The sequence below is a fragment of the Chrysemys picta genome, chromosome 19 (genome assembly GCF_011386835.1).
Source record: "Chrysemys picta bellii isolate R12L10 chromosome 19, ASM1138683v2, whole genome shotgun sequence".
NCBI classification, from domain to species: Eukaryota; Metazoa; Chordata; order Testudines; family Emydidae; genus Chrysemys; species Chrysemys picta.
In genome coordinates, this window is record NC_088809.1 from 5891886 (window position 1) to 5910426 (window position 18541).

The 18541-nt window shown below is 49.2% G+C and overlaps 1 protein-coding gene and 1 long non-coding RNA gene across 2 annotated transcripts in view; one reads left to right on the plus strand and one right to left on the minus strand.

The window, feature by feature from the left end:
• TBX2 (T-box transcription factor 2) overlaps positions 1–672 on the minus strand; it is a 17741-nt gene extending 17069 nt beyond the window's left edge. Inside the window, exon 1 of the mRNA XM_042857893.2 lies at positions 490–672. The gene's annotated coding sequence lies outside the window, so the exon portion shown is untranslated. The remainder of the gene's footprint in view (positions 1–489) is intronic.
• LOC112058689 (uncharacterized) overlaps positions 1–18277 on the plus strand; it is an 18864-nt gene extending 587 nt beyond the window's left edge. Inside the window, exons 2-3 of the long non-coding RNA XR_002887826.3 lie at positions 15077–15248; positions 15781–18277. This is a non-coding gene — a long non-coding RNA (uncharacterized LOC112058689). The remainder of the gene's footprint in view (positions 1–15076; positions 15249–15780) is intronic.
• Positions 18278–18541: the final 264 nt, after the last annotated feature.

Sequence of the window (18541 nt, forward strand, 5' to 3'; positions counted from 1 at the left end):
AGAGAGACAGCGATAGTCTCTTAAAAAAATCCCCGCATCCTGCTGACGGCTGAGTTTTACACAGGATTTGAACTAATCTCTTGACAAGTTATTCATCAGCTTGGCGCGTTAAAAAGCCCCCCTGGTCTGCCTGCTTCAAGGTTGGTTCTTCCCTCCCCGGGAAGACTGATCCGGAGGGTTTGTTTACTGGGCGCCTGGATGCAGATAATCTTGAAGGAAAATCCTGAGTCTGTTTGCAAAGGGATTATGGCCGGGCATCCCCCCCCCCCTTCCCCTTGATAGATAGTCTGCTAGGGGGTGTCACCCGGAGGGGTTAAAGGCGCAGGAGCTATTGTTTGGGGGTGGGGAGGGGGTGTGTGTGTCCTTTTTAAGAGGTCCATTTGGAGATCTGTTCTGATTAACTGGGGGCTCCGTTTGCTGAAGAGGGGCTTGGCGCCAGGCGGCTGAGACTCCACAATAAAGACCCGTCTCTTGTCACTTCATATTTACCCAAAAATCTTCAAACAGCGCCCTGCAATCCTCCCAAGGCTCCTGTCCCTGCCGCCTGATCGTCGGCCCAGACGCTTCCCTGGGAGATTGGGGAGGGGGGCGCCGGGAGATCGCCCCCCCTCCCACCCGAAGGAACTGTCCCAAGCCCCCAATAATCCCGATGGGGCGCAATGCAAACGCTGGTCCGCTCCTTCCCCCTCCAGAGAAATGCCTCTCCCCTTCCCCTCCCCTGCACGCACCAGGCTGGTGAATAGAAGCGTGTGACCCCTAGATGGCCGCCAAGGCAGCCTGTGTGTGCCCCTGCGCGGGGAGAGCCCGGAGGGGGAGCGAGATTCCGCCCAGCCCGGGGTTGTTCCCAGCTCCAGCTTTTTACGCCGTTCCTCCGCGGCGCGCAGCAAAGAGCAGGCAGGCTAGAGGGAGCTTCCTCCAGCCGCGGCCATCTGGGATGGCTGCAGACTGGAGGGGAGGGATGGGTCCGTCTCACTCGCCCTGTGCGCCGGGAAACAGATCTCGTCCTCCAGAGCAAGGGCTGGCCCTGCTGTCCTTAAGGCGCGGTTAATGAACACCCAGGGTTCCCGGGCACCAGCCCGTCCACACGGCCATGCCTGGCTCTGCATCATCCAGACACCCCGGCCGCCTGCAACCTCTGGCCCGCGGCGAACCTAGGCCCGGCTTGTCAGCAGTTTCGCTGACACTTGCGCTGCCCTGTCTGCCCCCCCGTGAGCCCTGTCGCTTCCCTGTACGCCTGTGCACCGCCCCCCCTTTCCTTCAGGGCTGGGGGCGAATTCACTGCTGGGGTTTTGATACTGGTCTGTTCTCCCTTAGGCCAGCCAGGTGAGGACACAGGCGTGGGGCTGATGGCGAGTTGGAGCAGCAGGAACCTAAAGCCAAACAAGGGTCAGCTCCCCCTTTGCCCCCTGGTTGTTGTTACATTTTGCTGGGTTGCCGAGGGCAGCCCCTGGCGCCACAGGGGAAACCGAATCAAAGCCCAACACTTGTTCTCCAGGACACTTCACAACCTGCCATTGTCCTGCGGCAGGTTCACCGCTGGCCATTGTCGAGGGTGGTTTTATCGCTCCCTTCCTTGCTGCGTGATGGGCTAGGATAAGAGCCCAGATTGGCGTCTTCTGGCTGGCAGCCCCTTACAAAAGCCAAACTCACCCTCCGCTGCTGGGGCCCAGAATGAGCGGCAGTAGGGAGAAGGGAGTGCTCAGAGGGGTTCGGGAGGTCGTTTGAACTCACCAGAGCACGGGGCATTGTTAAAAGCTGCAGGGGAAGGTGTTAGGATGGGGGGGGGGGTCAGGATGTGTTGACATTTAGACACAATTTGGACTTTGGATTTTCGCCTCTGCGGAAATGTGCTGACGGCAGCGGCATTCGAATCCAAACCAAACGGGGCTTTTGCCGCAAAGCAAAATCGGTGCGTTTTAGTCCCGGGGAAATGCAACCAGCCCGTCACTCGACTGGCCGCTCTGGTGCTGGACGCCCTGGCGACGTTCAGATCTGGTCTGAAGGAGCAAAATGCAAACTTCAAATCTGGCGGATAATACACGCAGCTGTTGTGAATTAATGCCGACCCCTTTAAAAAGCAGCTACCGTGCAATAAATAAATCATCTGAATCATCCTCTTACTTCATCTCTGAAAATCCTACAGAGGATTGTTTTGGGGAGACATCAATATATATTCTTCTCTGCTGCCTGAAAGAGTTCAGGGGCGGCTGCATGCCGCAGTTAAGAGGCTACAAACACAAACGAAAAGCCGGTCGTCTCACTGAAATTCGGCGTGATAATAATATTTCGCTCTGGGTGTATTGAGGACATTAACTTGAATAAATCCAGGGTTCTTTTTCACGGGACACCGAGTGTCCTGGCCTTATGAATCCCAGGCTGATAAAGCTGCACACGCAACAAGTCAGTCTCAGATCGAGAAAAAAATCACAGCTCCCCCCGATATCACCCAGAACAATTTACTCCGTATTTTTAATTACCTCTAGTATGTGTGTGTGTGGGGGGGGAAGTGTTAGAAAAATCTATTTGCAACAACACTTCTACTAAGTTTTCCAGAAAGCAGGCTGCTTCGGTTCTCCACAGTCTCCTAATTCGTTTGAACAGGATAAATAAATAATAAATAATAATAATAATAATAATTAATCTCTTCTCTTCCGCCCACTCCACCACCACCACCATATCCAAGCCACTATGTTATATAATTACAGATTAGGAACAAGGCAAAGAAAGGGGTGGATGTATATACCTACACCGTGCCTAAACAGATTCAGATCTTGTTTGATCAAAAATACCTTTCTCCTTATCACCTAGTGAGCCGTAATTAACAATCACCGTATTCATTAAATATGTTAATACACCCGTCCTCCTTAAGACCCAGAGTTACTTACTCCCTTTTTATTCCTATAAAAATTCGATTGCATGACTGACTTTGTTAGCTGCTAAAATCCCACACACAAAAGGGGGGGTTATATTCCCTATTACCCAAACTGCAGGGCTACCTATACAGTACAGGACAGAGCAGTAGGAATTGCTAACCTTGCTAAATGTAAACGGAGGAAGAAAAACTCTTCTGAAAATAATTTGTAAAAAAATCAGTGTGAATACAAAGACTGAGGCAATACAAATGCGTATCCCAAAGACAGTGGAACTACTGAGATGTGTGTGTGTGTGGGGGGGGGGAGGTTGTAAGGCAGTTGAGATCCCCTCTACAAAGTAATTACAAAAAATCTCCCCCCTTGTGATTGTGTGAGTTTTTTTGGCCTACTTGATTTTATAATAATGAAGGCCTTCTACTAAATGTAGAGCGGTGAGGTTGTGAAAGTGTACCTTGAGGTGTCCTTTATCTTACATAGGACAACTCACGTGGAATGGGGTTAATGGAGCACTGTATGGGGGTTACATGTTTAGTATCACACTGCACGAAGCTCACCCTGAAGCCAGGGGAAATATTTGGATTCTCTCTGCTCCACCAATACGCAAGAACATTCTTCATTTTGTCCTCTGCGTTTTGATCTAATCATTTCTCTGCCATTTCCTTCTCCTGTAACCTTCTGGGTCTAGCTCTCGTTTTAATGATGACTTATCTTATATAAATAGAGACGATTTCCTAACAATAACCCCTGTCCTCGAGGTGAAACAGTGGTAAGGGAGGGGGAATCAGGATGGGAAAGGGCCACTTACAGTTGTTTATAAGGCATGGGTTTCTTTGCCCGTCTTCTGTTTGTAGTTCCCCCTCTCCCTCTTAGCCTTGGGCTTTACCATCAGGATTGCAGATCGGGGAGCTAAAACGTGACACTTTATGAAACATGAAACAGACTCCCAGCATTAAGGGAGGCGTAGCTTAGATCACCAACCGCTGTGGGTTCATTTCAAAGAGGAGAAGCCAGGGAGGAAGAGGAGAAAGAATCGCTCATTACAATAGATTACTGCTATCAATATAAAACAATATGTTGAGCTTCCATACAGTGTGTCTGCTTGAAAACCCTCTGCCTGAGTCCCAGGGTTTAAGTCTTGCAACAGAGTCTTTTAAGGCGATTCCTCCCCGGTGCCCCCAGTTAGCCCGGACAAAGCCCTCCCCCCAAAAGTTTAAGCAAACATCTAAACTTTCAACCGAATTTCCCATTCCGTTTTCTCTCTTCCCCTCTTTCATCTTTGCCCATCTCCGCTCCTCGCCCCCTTTCTATTTTTAGCTGGTAGACGCAGGCCTTGGCGCCAGGCCGTTTAAGACCTGTCAAAGTCCTTCATATTTCCCTCATGTCACATGGACCTTTCGCTCTCTCCCCTCTTCATGCAAAGCCAGTCATTTGGATCTGGGAGTTCGTGAGCGAATGCAATTTGCTCTTCTCCACGGCTGTGTTGTCTCTGTGACCTCAGTCAGCAGGGCTGCTGGTGTCCTGTCCTGTGCACTTAGACAAATTGCGAGTGATTGATGAAAAATAACAATTCTCACAAGCAGCAATTCCCCTCTCCCTTTCCCTCCTCCCCGCTTCAGCCCGGGCTCGCTAGGAAATGAATGGAAAGCTCACATGTAGCAAACCAGACACACTGAGCTCGGAGCAGAACACAAATGCACGCCACAGGTTGAAACCAACAACCAGTGTAGATAGAGGTAGGTCCTGTCACTACCTCTGTCTACACTGCTTGTTCGTTTCAACCCGTGGCGTGCATTTCATCAGCCTCTCTGAAGGAGAGCGAGGCACAGACAGCCATTTAATTATTGTTGAGAGAGAGAGACATCAGTGTTCAGGAAAGGTTTTTGAAAAGGAAAATTGGCAGCTTTGCTTTCCCCAAATAGCCCAGGAGCTCCACGGCGACAGAAATCGCGGGTAGTATCTGTTCTCCAGGACAAAGAAACCCAACCTGTAACCACCTCAACTGGAGGCATGTGATCTAAGGGGCCAAAACTTCAGACAGCCGGGGGTCCTGGCCTGAGATGTCAGCAAGAATCGATCTGAACTTTCACTAGGGGGAAATCTCCTATCCCTTACCCCAAACCAGACTCGAGGGTGGTGTCCTTCCTGTATTGGCCCAGGATGGAGAGAGCTGCCCTTTCTGCCTGAATCGCAGGATCGGGAAGAAAACAGATCAGGTGGAGACAGCTGAGGGATTGCCATGGCTAATTTGAAGATAAATCTGGGTGCCATCAGCGCCTGGGCTGAAAACCGAGCTTCTGCTGACACTTCGCCCTAAGGGAAGGGCCATGTCAATCCTCCAAAAGCAGAAGGGGGGGGGGAGGGGCGGGAAGTACAAGTTCTTCCCCGCATGGCTTGGGGCGGGAGGCGAGAAAGAGTCAGGTGGGAGGGGGCTTGAAATACACGCCTGCCCCCCCCCAACATCCCGCTCCCCAGCACCCCAGTAGCACAGGAGACGCTGCAGTGAAGTGTTGTTAGTAACACCGTGAGCAGCAGCTCCTCCGAGGGCTGAATCCGCAGCAGGGAATCCCGGGCAATCGCACGCCAGACCCGGACTGGGCCGGATCCCGAAGCAGGCGAGGCCCTTTGGCTTCAGTGGGAATTGTGTCTGTCTGTCTGTAGGGAGGAGAGCCGGGTTTGGCCCCGTCACACGCCTGGCTCCAATGTTGCGAGCCAGAAGACATGGTCAGGCGGCATGGATGTCTGGGGTACCTACATCCCGTGCACACGGGGCTCCTGGCGGGGAGGGGATACTCGCCACCTTCGCTTCACCTGTCTACGCGGCCTCTTCAGGGTCCCACCAATCCCATACCGATTAGCGGGTTTTGCTGCGGAGGTGACCGGCACAGAGCTGCGGGTGGTTTTGTTTGTTTGCTTTTAAATCGGTGGCCAGGCTGTTGGGGGGGGGGGGCTGGTTGGGGAGCCGCATCTGCTCAGGGGCAAGCAAAAGCCACTTTCCGGGTCCCGCCGGAGTGACTCCTGCTCTCTGCTCCGCAGCCTGCGGCGGGACCGTGAGAAAAGAGGAGCACGTGGGATTGACCCTCAGGGGCGGCCCCCAAAAGGAGCCAGGGAAGAAAATGGGAACCATTTGGCAATGACCAACAGGTGCGCAGAGTTAACCCTCCCCTCGCTGGGTCTAGAGCCCCCCCTTCCTAGAGACACGAACGGCCTGGAGCCAGCGTGGGGGAGACATTGTCCGCTCAGCTGCTAATGTCAGATTGTTCCGTCAAATAAACATTAAAAAATCACCGTCTGTCTCTTTGTGCGGTTTCTCCACCTCGCGCTTTCTTTTCGGTTGGATTTTAATGACACCGAGCCACTTCCTAAAATAATAGAGGAGATATTTCATCTGGCAAACTGTCCGTGAAAAGGTACATTGGAAACACATTTGGAATGAACTATAAATTGATCCTATACTCCTATATATATATTTTCTCTCTCTATACACACACACACACACACTAATTAGGAGTATAATTAGTGTGTGTATGTGTGTGTTTATAGAGAAAATAGAGAAAAGTCTATTTCCTCAGTGCTCATACACACACATATACAGAGGTAGATTGATATATATACACACACAGAGGTAGAGAGATTTATGTAGACACACGCATACCTACAGAGGGAGAGGGATCTACTTCTAGGTAGATTAGAATTTAATCTATATTAATGATACATCTCAGTTCAAGGGCTGTTTATTACCCAAGATGCCCTCCGGGAACATACACAGGGCCCAACCCCACGCCATGTATATTTTATTTTGAGGCGATAATTCCATCGAAGGAACAATAAAGGTTTCGCACTGTGGCTTCGCTTCGCAAAAAGCCAAGCCGCGAAGCCGTGGCAGGTGAGGAAAGATTTACCAGCTGAGCTGCCGTGGAGAAGACACGGGTGTGCCCCAAGAGAGCGACCAGCTTAGAAAATTCATTTCTCTGCAACCTCGGTCGGGGCGAGTGACACGAAATGGGTCACTTGATTCAATGTTGTCCTAGAGCCCAACCGCTTAGACTAGAGATTCTCGAGAATTAATGCGGTGTGCCCCCCTGGGATCCAACTAGCAAAGCTGCCATGCGCCTCATGCAACACCGGCCGTGCAATGGACCACCCTTGCCCCAGCCCCTTCCCCTGCCCGTGGCACATTCTCTGCCACGGGGCAGGACATTATTGGGTGCAAACGCCTCCTTCTCAGGGAAGCGCTGCGGTGGTTTGCCCTGCCTGGAGACAGGACAGGTCTGAGCAGAATTCCCCTCGCCCTCCTGCTGCAGAGATTCACGCAGCCCCATGCTAACTCAGGCGGGCGAGAACTTTTATTATTCATTATGAAACATGTCTAATATTTTATTCATCGCCTTTGTCTCTGTCTCTCTCTGAACACCGTACGGTTGCTTTTCAACAATCGGATTAATAACCTGAGATGCAGCAGCCTCCCTCGTTTCTGCCTAGCAGATGGGGTTGCCACTTGATTTGTCACTTCTTTGCAACATATGTTATTTTATACTCGCACACGCCGCGGAAAGCGCTCCCATTATTTGCCAGGAGTCAGGCAATCCGCTCCAGGCAGGAGAAAAGTCTAGTTCCTCAAGGATCACTCCCCAGAATGGCCAGGGTTGGTTGTAAAGTTGATTGTCTCTACAACACGCCTTTTAGCTTGGCCATGGCCAGGATTTGACCGCGCACAAGTTGTTACCCTCCTACCCCACCGGGGATAGCCCCTGGGCCCAGGGTGTTCTGGAAGTCAGTGTCTAGCCCACAGCAATCAAAGAAAGGGGCCGGGGGGAGCAGAGATACAGCGGCATCTGAAAGAAGGGAAGGCAAAAGGGTAGGAAAAACCACCCCAGAAGATGCTGTCAAGGCAAACTTAATGGGGACCAGAGAAGTTGGGACAGAGTGGCCTATACATGTTTGGTTTTTTTCTCCCTCAAGAGGTGACAACAGCGGTTGTAACTCGGATCAGATTTAGATCCAGGGAAGAATGAGTGTGGAAAGTGTCCATGAGAAACACCCTTTGCCATATATCCATATTTACACACACACACACACACAAACACTATATCCATATCTACACACACACACTATATCCATATTTACACACACACACACACTTTACAGTCAGTCTACAAAATCCCAGACCCTGGGGTTCACCCTCACCCTTATTCTTCTCTCTTGACGTGTTCCAAGAACTGCCCCCTTCCCACTGGGCCGCCTCCCTTCTCTGCAGCGCTTGGCCTGGCAAACGCCCTCCCCTCCCATCCCTACCGAGGCGACGGAGTTGGAAATCCAATTACCACCCTTACATTCCAGTTTCACTCCGGCCCCCCGAGCGCGCTCGGTCTCCTGCCCCAGCCGCTTCTCCTGCCGCCTGTCAGGCGGGGGCTCTGGGCCTCGGACCGGCAGGGACACGGCTTCATGTGCCACCCTCCAGCAATCAAGGCAAGATCCTGGAAGGGCGATTCCTCATCCTTAAGGGGCGGGTATTTAAACAGCAGCACCGGCTATTTGCTTCCGACCAGAAGCACCCCCCCCGCCCCGAGTTTGCAGGTGGACTGGAAGAGATTCATGCTCTCAGCAGCTTCCAGGGTCCTTTCTGCAGCCCCACCACTGAACAGTCTGGGTTGAAAGGGTGCTGCCGGTTAGAAGCACGCACATACTATAGTGAACTATGCACTTTTGACACGTACGTATCCCCCCTCCTTTGCTTACAGCCATGAACCTATATTCTTTATTTTCCCTTTAGAGTTTAACTCTCTATTTTATGTCAGTTACGCCCTAAGAGACATCCAGAAACACCGCTGTTTGACACACACCTTACGAGATACGAATCCATATGCTTTTATAAACGTATCCACGCCCAGTTAGCAGCCGGAGATTTCACACTGACCTACCTCGAGATCTATTTTAGGGCCACATAGAAAATTGACCCGTCCACCTTTTCTTAGCATCTTTTCGGGAAAAACTGCGAGGAATCCCTTTAAAACGCCTCACGTTTTTAATCCGGCGTCTCTAGCCCCTTTGCCGACTTCCACGACCATTTTCCCACCAAGCTTTTCAGACTGTTTAGATTTCTCTCCGCCTTTAAAGAAAATATTTCCAGTAATCCAGATTTCTGGAAAATAACAACACGCGGGGAGACAGAGACGCAAACTCCACTGAACTTTATTTACCCAGAGTGGAGCGACGTATAAACACAGTTTCCAGACTGTTTGTCAGGAAAAGTTGCATGTAAACCTATTCCTTTAGACCTTATCCCCCGGGGAAAAGAAAACTTCGGAACCTCACATGTACGGTGCAGTATTGTTGGCATTATCAGCCCGCATTTCGGGCACTACCATGCGAGATTTATACATCACGTCTGGCTTACCTTAGATTTGAAGTAACAATGACTACTGACATGCTCATATGTTAGGGCTCTAAATCCTGCCAGGAGAGACGCGAGAGCCTACACAAGGGCAGGAGAAGAGAGGGACACAGAGCCAGCAGCACCATACAAGTCTAAAGGCGCAAGCAGAGATGGGCACCAATGCTTGACCCTCTGGAGGGAAGTTCTCTGCCATTCCTGGAGGGGAAAAATGTCCCCAGGAAACACTTGGTTAGTAACAAGGCTACGTTAGGGTGTTATAAGGCGGTGAGGGCGGGAGTCAAAGGGAAAGACACCCCCCCACCATCTCCCCCAATCACACGGTGTGTACAAAACTCAGATTTGCCTTTACAACAGCCACGCACATTCTCTGGATTCTTTCCGGCCTGAAGCGCGCGTGTGAGGCGGTGTGTATCCAGATCTAGCCATGTAGACAGAGTGGATGTAATGGTCAGAGGAGATATTTTTTTTCCACCCTGTACAAAGCCCTCCCCCCTTTTACCTCCACTATTTTCTAACGCTTTGATCATTGAGCTCTGACCTTGTTCTCAACAGTCCAGCAGGTTGATTGATTTTCAATTACAAAAGTCTTCACTGAGTTGGGACGAAATTAACCCTTTTTAGTGTGTGTCTCCTCCCCTCCCCCATGGGACTCCAGCTTTGAGACTTCATTAACCCTTGCTGTGCTCACACTTCAGAAACTAGACTGACGTATAAAAGCCAATTCGATCTATTCCCCACTGGCTGTCAAAAACCCGGCCCTCAGCCACACACCCCGATCTGGCTCCTGTTCCGTTTCCTTAAAAGGACAGACACGAATTTCCAATGGCAGCTTTTTCGAAATGCTCCCAAGGCTCGGGGCTGGGGGACCAGCCCTGCGTGAAATAGGAGCTGGTATTTAAAAATCGTTTCAATCCCAGTGTTTAAAAATTCCATTTGAAAAAGTATGTCAGATCCCAGGACACGGGGATGTGCAGCATAATCAGACAAGGGATAATGGCATTACCCTTCACTTCATTATTCTAATGGGATCTGGGCAAAACTCAGGCAGTAACCTCGCCCTAAACCATACACGTGTGAACCTATCCACATATACCCTATGCCCATAGCTCATTAAAATCTAGGTGTATACAGTGTCGTTTGTACACACCGATATCTGTGTGTAGTCTGTATATTTTGTGGAGACACCAGACCTGCACAGAAACAGCCCGTTTTAAAACATTCAGTTTCACCCTCTTTTCTTCCATTGACACCAGCTCCTCTCAATGTATTTACACCCAGACATAAACACGATTTTGCTGACGCTAACGATTACCAAGATTTTGTTGGAGTCAGGGCGGGAAAACAAGTGGAGTCATTTGGGGAGTCTGATGGAGTGCTTTGGATAAATGTTTAGACATCGGTTCCTTAGCAACGGCACCGGTTTGCGACACACATCCATCACACACACACACATCCAAACATGCAACTTACTTGTGCGTGTAAGTTACAATAAACAGAAAACGCCCACTGGCTTCCAACAAAATAGTAGTGATAAAAGAACCATCGGCTCCAAATTATTATATAAGTAAGAACAGCCGAATAGTACATTTCACCCTGTAGCCAGTCTTTTCTGCCTGTGCACCCCTCTACACACATACACAGGGACGGCGCCAGGTAGACCACTATGTTTATGTAGTTATCATACAGAGAGCTGGATCGATGTGTATTCATCAATAGAGCAACATGCATAAACGAACTATTCTATCTAGTAGATACAGCTCTTGAGATCTAGGTAGACCTGGAGACATAGACTTTTCTCAACAGTGTGTCTTGTCTGGGGCTAATAACCCTTTGATTGTTAGCATTCCTTTCTTTTCGAGAAGTTAAAGAAGTAAACTACAGATTATTGTCTCAAGAATTGTTCCCGTGAACCGCTGAGTTTGGAGTAGGGAAAAAGCCCTCTCGGGGGAAAAGAGGACACGGGACAATCTCCCCAGTTGCTCTTGGGAATTGATCTACAATCTAGTGCCAGAATCACTAAAGCCAGAGCTTGTATTTGTTGCTAGTCCATCGTTTAAATAAAAGAGATTAACAAACGACGCGATTTGCTAAAACCGTGCTGTTGGGCGCTCTCCCCTCCCCTCCTTTTCGGGATTAAAAGTGAGGATTTGAGACTGTAAAACAGTCTGACCTGGATCGTTACAATAACAGCAGGGGACCCCCCACCCCTCCCACACAATCATGTAAGCCCGATAGCTCGCTAGAATGAATGGGAAGTATCAGGAGAGGAGACTTAACAAGCGGTGAAGTTTCTGAAAGCATCTTTTGGATGTGATCAAATTCATGAATGACCGGGGAAGGGGGTGGGGGCGTGTTTTGAGCGAAATGAAACGAGAAACAACAAACAACCATTCCCAGCATTTTTTTGCAATACACAAATGCGATCGCTGGCCAGGAAGCAGCCGCTGGATGCCCGGCTGCCCGGGATCAATTCTCTTTATTATTCATTTGTAAAAGACCCCCTGAAAATTGGTGCCTACAGATACAGACCCCCCACACTCGGCCCTTTAAACACACCTGTCTTCTGAAGCCAAGCCCAAACCCCAGCAGAGTTCATGGTGCAAAGACCCTGGGGCTCACCTCCCCCAAAGGACATAGCTCACACAGATACCTATGTGCCGGGTGGGTCTCTCATTCCGCGGCCGGGGATCTACAAAGCCAGCGAGTGCGGCCTCTCTCCCTGCTCCTCCTAATCAGGAAAATCGGAACCTGGTGCATCTGAACTCTCCCCTTTTTCTAATTCGGAGGGTGGGCAGAAGCGGTTCCAGATGGGCAGGCTGCTCCCACGGAGAATAAAGAAGCAGGTAAATTAGATTCCGGGGTGATCGCTGCCTCCCAGGGTCACTTTAGTCACCGTCTTTCCCTTTTTCTGGGATATGCCCGCTCCCCTTTTCCTTTTCTCCAACAGAATGAAAGGAGCCGTGTAAACCAAAAAGCACCACAGTGCCCCCGCGGAGGATACAATCCACAGGTGATTGAAACAGTTGATAGGGAAAATATGGAGCCCACAGGAAAACTCGTAGCGAGCTATTTGTGTGTGTTTGTTTGACCGGTCTGGGAGAGGGGGATACAGGAATAGAGCTGGGAGTTGTACCGTGTATAGAGCGGGCTACTCGATGCAGCAACAGGGCACCGAGAAGCCACCTACATCTGCCGGATTTAGCTAACTTCGCAGAGAGGAATCCGGCAAGCTTTGTGCAAGGGACTTCTCAGGAGCCCGGGACAGGGCTGGAGAGGTTGCAAACTGAACAAAAACCTCAGACAGTGTGGGGGAAATGGCCCTTGGCCGGTTGAAATGCATGCTTCGGCGGAGAAGTACCAGCGAGTTACTTTTGCCCTTGTTGATTTCAGAGTTTAAATCCGCTTCTAGCGGAGACGGAAGGCGAGCACCTGAGTGTAAGGGGGATAGATCCGAAATTCGGATTCCCGGGGCTGAGCAATGAATTCGGTTCAGTTCTGAAGCTCACCAGTTCGGTAACGATTTCGTTAGGCGAGTCTCTCAGTGGATCTCGTTCTGTGAATTGATCGGGAACATTTGATATGCCAGTTGCGTTGCTTTGTTGTCAGAGGTCAGAGAAAGCACCCTGTTCCCTGACCGGCTAAGCGCATAACATTCGCTTTCAATTTGATTTCCACCAATAATCGTGTCAGCAAACTAGATCCTGGGAATGCGGGGGAGAGGGGTGCGCAGACCCTGCCGCGCTGAAATCATTTTCCAAACGGCCAGACATCCGATTCTGTGGCCCAACTTTAATAATGGTTAATACGGGAATTTGAAAAGTGCCAGGAAAATACCGGGCAACTTTCTCTGTGCCCGTTGCCGGATTTTTAGATTGGGTTTCACTCCAGCCCCTTTTGCATTCGCTTCCCACAAACATTTCCTCGCACGGGTGTGTTTGCCCCACGCATCCAGTCCGGGAACAGAAGTCATCCATATGGCACCTCTGGCCAAGCGAAGCCGCGCAGATCGCACGCGTCGGTATCAAGCACTCGCGAAGCGCCCGTGATCAAGCCATGTAACAATCCGAATTTCAAACCACAAATCCATGTGAGGAAATAATGACCCGCTCCTAGAGACAGTGTGAGCAGAACAAGAGGCTTAATTCATGGGATCGATTATTCGGTGTGAATTATCTGAGCTCAAGGAAATTAACCCCCCTTTCTACAAACCAGGCTTCACGGCTAGCCGCGCTCCCAAGGCAAAGAGAGGGCGCAAGTCAAACTTGGCGGGTCTAAAAGCAAAGGCGAGACACTCGCTCCGGATCATGGCGCTGCAGTGTGAACACAGGGCGACACCGCTGTCAGCAATGCGCTGGGCTGGTGCAGAGTGTGTGCAGGGGATGGAGACTCTGAGGCGAATCCAATACCAGTGGGTAGGTCTGAGACTACAGGAGTGCCCTCCATGTGCCCATCCCGCGCCCCAAGTCCAGCTCACTGACAAACCCTGGCTCCAGAATGCAAATGGCTAATACTGCTGCAAGCACAGCTAGACAAGGGGGTGCAAGTGCTCCCTGGCCTCCTGCAGGGGTCTGTTCCATGAACCCCCATACCAAGGAGTGTGTTTAAAAAGCTACTCAGGCTGCAAGGGGAGCCAGGGTTTGCCAGCTGTCCTGCCCTACCACTCCCAAGATCAAGGTTTCCTTTCCTTCCTCCTCTAGGATCAGACTCCCGCCTCCCTGCTCCGCGGGGTGAGGGTAACAGAGGGAGCAAGGCAGTGCTTAATTGGTGCCAGGGCTTGCATTTTTATGCCCACTTCTTGCAAATGCCAGTGCTTCCCTGGTCTGGCATTTCATCATGAGGTTTAGCAAACCCAAAACGCCACCAGTCTAGAGCTGGGATAAGGCCCCCTTCCATCTCCCAGTAGTGGCTGTTGTTTGTGTTTAAATGCCTACAAACTCCCACTGAGATTAGCGGCCCCTTGTAATAGGGACTGTCCAAAGGCCTGCTGAGAGACACCCCCGGCTCTGAACAGCTTACAGGCTAAACAGAGGAAGGATGAGGCCAGGGGAACACAGAGAGGTGAAGTGGCTTGACCAAGATCAGAAACTTGGTCAGTGGCCAAGTCAGCAGATCTCCTGACTCCCAGTCCAGTACACTAGTCATTGGCTCACTCCCTGCCTCGCTTATCTGTTAACAAACATTGTTTATCTGGAAGAAATGAAACCTGAATTTGAACCATCCCTGATCTGGATTTTGCACACAGCAAACCGCATGTCAGATCGCTGGACAAACAGAACTAAAGACAGTCCCTGCCTGAAAGAGCTTACATTCTAAACGCCACCCAGAGAGATGGGAAGATATAGAGGAAGTGTCTTATCATTTATAGAATAGTTCATTTTATGTCTTTTGTTAGCTAGCGATTTACATCTTAAAAGCCCCTCTGCCTGGGGGGAATTTTCACTATACAACTGCTACAGAGCATTATTACTGCTGCTGGCTGTTTTCTACCAGTGGGGTTTTCAAAAGCACCTCCATGAGTTAGGTGCACTTCCCATTACCTGTCCCAAGTGGTTTGAGCATTGGTCTGCTAAACCCAGGGTTGTGAGTTCAATCCTTGAGGGGGCCATTTAGGGATCTAGGTCAAAAATCTGTCTAGGGATTGGCATTGCTTTGAGCAGTGGGTTGGACTAGATGATCCCCTGAGGTCCCTTCCAACCCTGATAGTCTATGATTCTATTAGTCACACGAGAGTATGGAAAGCAAGATAAAGGTGAGTGAACTAGGTACATAGTGAAACACAATGTTTTCTTCCTATCTGTTTTTTTCTCAGCGTCCTTGTATGTACATGGATCTTCCAGAGAACAATATTGGCATTAACATTCCCGCTGCACTAAGGAGAACTTCACTCCAAGTATCTCACCTCTGAATGTTTTGTCCTCCTGTGTTGAGCAGCGTGGCAAGGTGGCGCTCAGGGTTCATTTCCTTTGGACATCAAAATCCAGGTAATGCCATACCATGCACTACGCACAAATCAAGGGCTTGCCTTCCCGCTAGGTTGCTAATCTCTTGGGCACATGGGACTTTAAAACCTGTATCAAGGAAAGAAAAGCTGAAAGGGAAGAAAAGCCAGTGAGCACAATGGCAAAGCGGTCAGTCAGTTCATAACCCTCCATGCTGCTTTCTCTGCACACACTCAGCGCCAGACAAAGATCAACTCATCTCCACAGAGAAAATACAGCCACACACTGTAAAAGGCCCAGTGTCTGCCATTGATTCTGACATGGACTCGGGTCTCACTGGGGTTAAGGGAACCCTCTAAACATGGCACGTAGTAATAGCCCCAGTTTTATAACCAACAATAATTGGCCTCCCTATTATTCTCTTCCTCTGTGTTGAAAACAAACCCGGCCCTTGCTGTAGTTGGCCTCTCTAGTTACCAGTATCTGTCTCATATGCTTCAAATCTCACCTTCGGACACTACCTAGTCAGGAAATCCCTCCTCCATTTGTCTGAGCACTGTCTTGTCTTACACAGGACCTGATACTGCAAGGATCCCCGATGCCTCTTGAGATGAAGGGATTTCTTGATGAAAGGGCTGAGAAAAGGCCACAGTAACATGACTTTCCTGTTGAGATGCTCTCAGAAGTTCCTCTGCTTTCCTTGCGGCTCCTCACATGTGAACGCATGCAGAGTCACTTGGCCTCAGCAGCCGTATGACACAGCAAGAAATAATCTGCCCAGCTCCGGGGTCAAAGACATTTCTATCCCATGAGGCACTAAGGACAATAGGGTTTATTTTCCCCTTTGATGCATCTTGGAAGCAATGTACATCCCATCTGCTCTGGGCTGGAAGAATTGCTTCACACCAGCAGGTTCAAGCTTCTTCGTTAGCTACTGTGGACATCTTTCTAAAAGCTTTGCTCTTGTTCAGCCACACGTTCCTGGGTGGAATTTTATGACCTGAATTACGCAGGTCCGATTCGATGATGCTAATGGTCCCTCCTCGACATACATGGAGGGATAATGTAATAAATACTGGCTCACGTTGGCTAACCTCCCCTAAATCGCCATGCGCACATACTAAGGTGTAGGCAGTGCAACCTAGTGGTCAGAGTAGACTCAGCGGGCAGAGCCAGGCAAGCCAATGGTTGGAGCTAGATGTTAGAACAGAACCAAACGGGATAGCCTGAGCTGTGGTCAGAACCAGGAGGCAGGCAGGGACTAGGCTGGAGCAGAATAGGCAAAGGGGGAGGATGGACTAGACAGGAAGCAGGTCTGGTGCAGCTGCAGGCATGGGACACATGGAGCAGCCACTGTTATATGGTGATCTGTTGGCTCTTTTGACCAACCACGAAGCACAGTCACTTAGTGCAGGTTTATTGGGCCTAGCCCAGCTGAGTTCCTGGCACACACGTTGCAAAAGTGACAACATCAATGTGTTCACCTGCTACGGTGTCACCAACGCTCATGGTTTTAACACGCGTGTCAGAATGGTTCGTCTTTGTCTTGAAGCTCCAGCTCCTGGAATACCGGGGTTAAACGTTCATTAAAAAAATCAAAGCACATTTCTAGCTCTCGGGTTTGTGCAGAACAGTTTGAAAATATGACCCAAGTGCATCTAACAGGCTTGCAATCTAGCAGGCAAATAAAAAGAACCTGTTGGATTTTTAAAAAATGCATGAATTTTATGCCATTCTCATGATTTTAAGGCGGGTGACTTATGATGTGTGTATGTTTGGGGTTGGCACTATTGGTCCAGCCCGACACAAAGCTCACTTGAACACTGTGATGCTAGGAGTAGGAATAATTGAAGGAGCAGTTGCATGCCCCAGGCAATTGTATATGTGGGGAAATGACTTTCCCCCTTCATTGGTTAAGCTGCTGGGCTTTCAGCATAAGGGAGTTCCATGTAAACCAAAGTTCAGGGGTGGTTTGTTTAGAAAGGTGAGGGACGTGAAGGAGCAGAAAAGGCTCAGTTTCATCATGGTCCAGTCCCTTCCATGATTGCGCCATGGAATACCCACAGAGGCGTTTCCTCCACAACTTGGGGAGGAAGCAGGATCAGGGGAACCTGTTTTCTGCTAGGCATTGCAGGTGCTGCAGTCACCCGTCAGAATCTGGCTCAGAACCTTCAGACTGCAGCTAAATCTTGCCAAAGTCATTTCCCAGATTGTCTGAAAGTTAATGCGCTCACTTACTTTTTTTTTTCTTTTTAGCATATTGGCTTAATCCGTCAAATATCAAATATCATGGGAAATACCGAGATTAATGTAATGTAACTATTGGCCTTTATACGTCCAGGATCTTTTCCTGGGGTTATTAATGACTTTGCGAGGGGAATTCAGGGACACAGGCCTTCTCTTTTAAAACGTCTAAGTGGAATTTTCAGAGAAAAGAGAAGCAGGTATTTTAATGATTTTGTACAATGCCTGGATCAAAATTGAAAATACCATTGTCTCATTTGCACAAGGTGTTCTGGTTATTTTATGACACAATGAGGAAGTAGACACAAGCCAGCATTTTTCACAGGTTACCCATGAGGAGATGGAGGAGAGAGATTAAGTGACTTGCCCCAGGGCAGAGATCTAGGAGCCAGGAGTTCCTGGCATCCAGACCTATGTTCAGCCCTCCCATCACTCTAGCATTCTACATCTGTTTTAAAATTGGTTATAGATGCATGCCAAGCAGTGAATCAGCTACTATAATGGGGACGGTGTGCTGTTGGCAAATTGTTTTCATTACATTTCTAGCAATAGTAACTACCTGCAGGAAAGCACTTAGATACTATACAAAGAAAAAAATATTGTGGTTTGAGCCATTACCAGTTCATGTTTTACGAGCGCTAATTTAAAAAAACTAATTTCTTCTCCTGTTTATAGATTGGGTTTTAATGTGATGATACTTAGTTTTTTTTGTTAAATCGCATTAATTAGAAATTAATTTCAAATTACTGTTAAACCATATAACTAGCCTGTGGCTAGTCTTAGTATTTGTACTTAGGAACATTAAAAACAACTTTGTTATCATGAAACGCCTCAGAAAATTCAAAATCTCCTCGCTGATTTATGTGGGCCTTTATTAGTTATTATTACATGGCACTGGCAGCCAGGGGCCCTAGTTAAGGATCACCCCATTGTGCCAGGTGCTGTACAGACATATAGGAAGAAGATTGCCCCCAATCTAGGTTATGAGAAAGTGTAACAGGTGGGTGAGAAAAACAAATGAGGGAGAGGGGCAGGGAGCACAAGGTACCAGTAAAGTAAATTATGTTGCATCGTCATTCTGATATGCATCG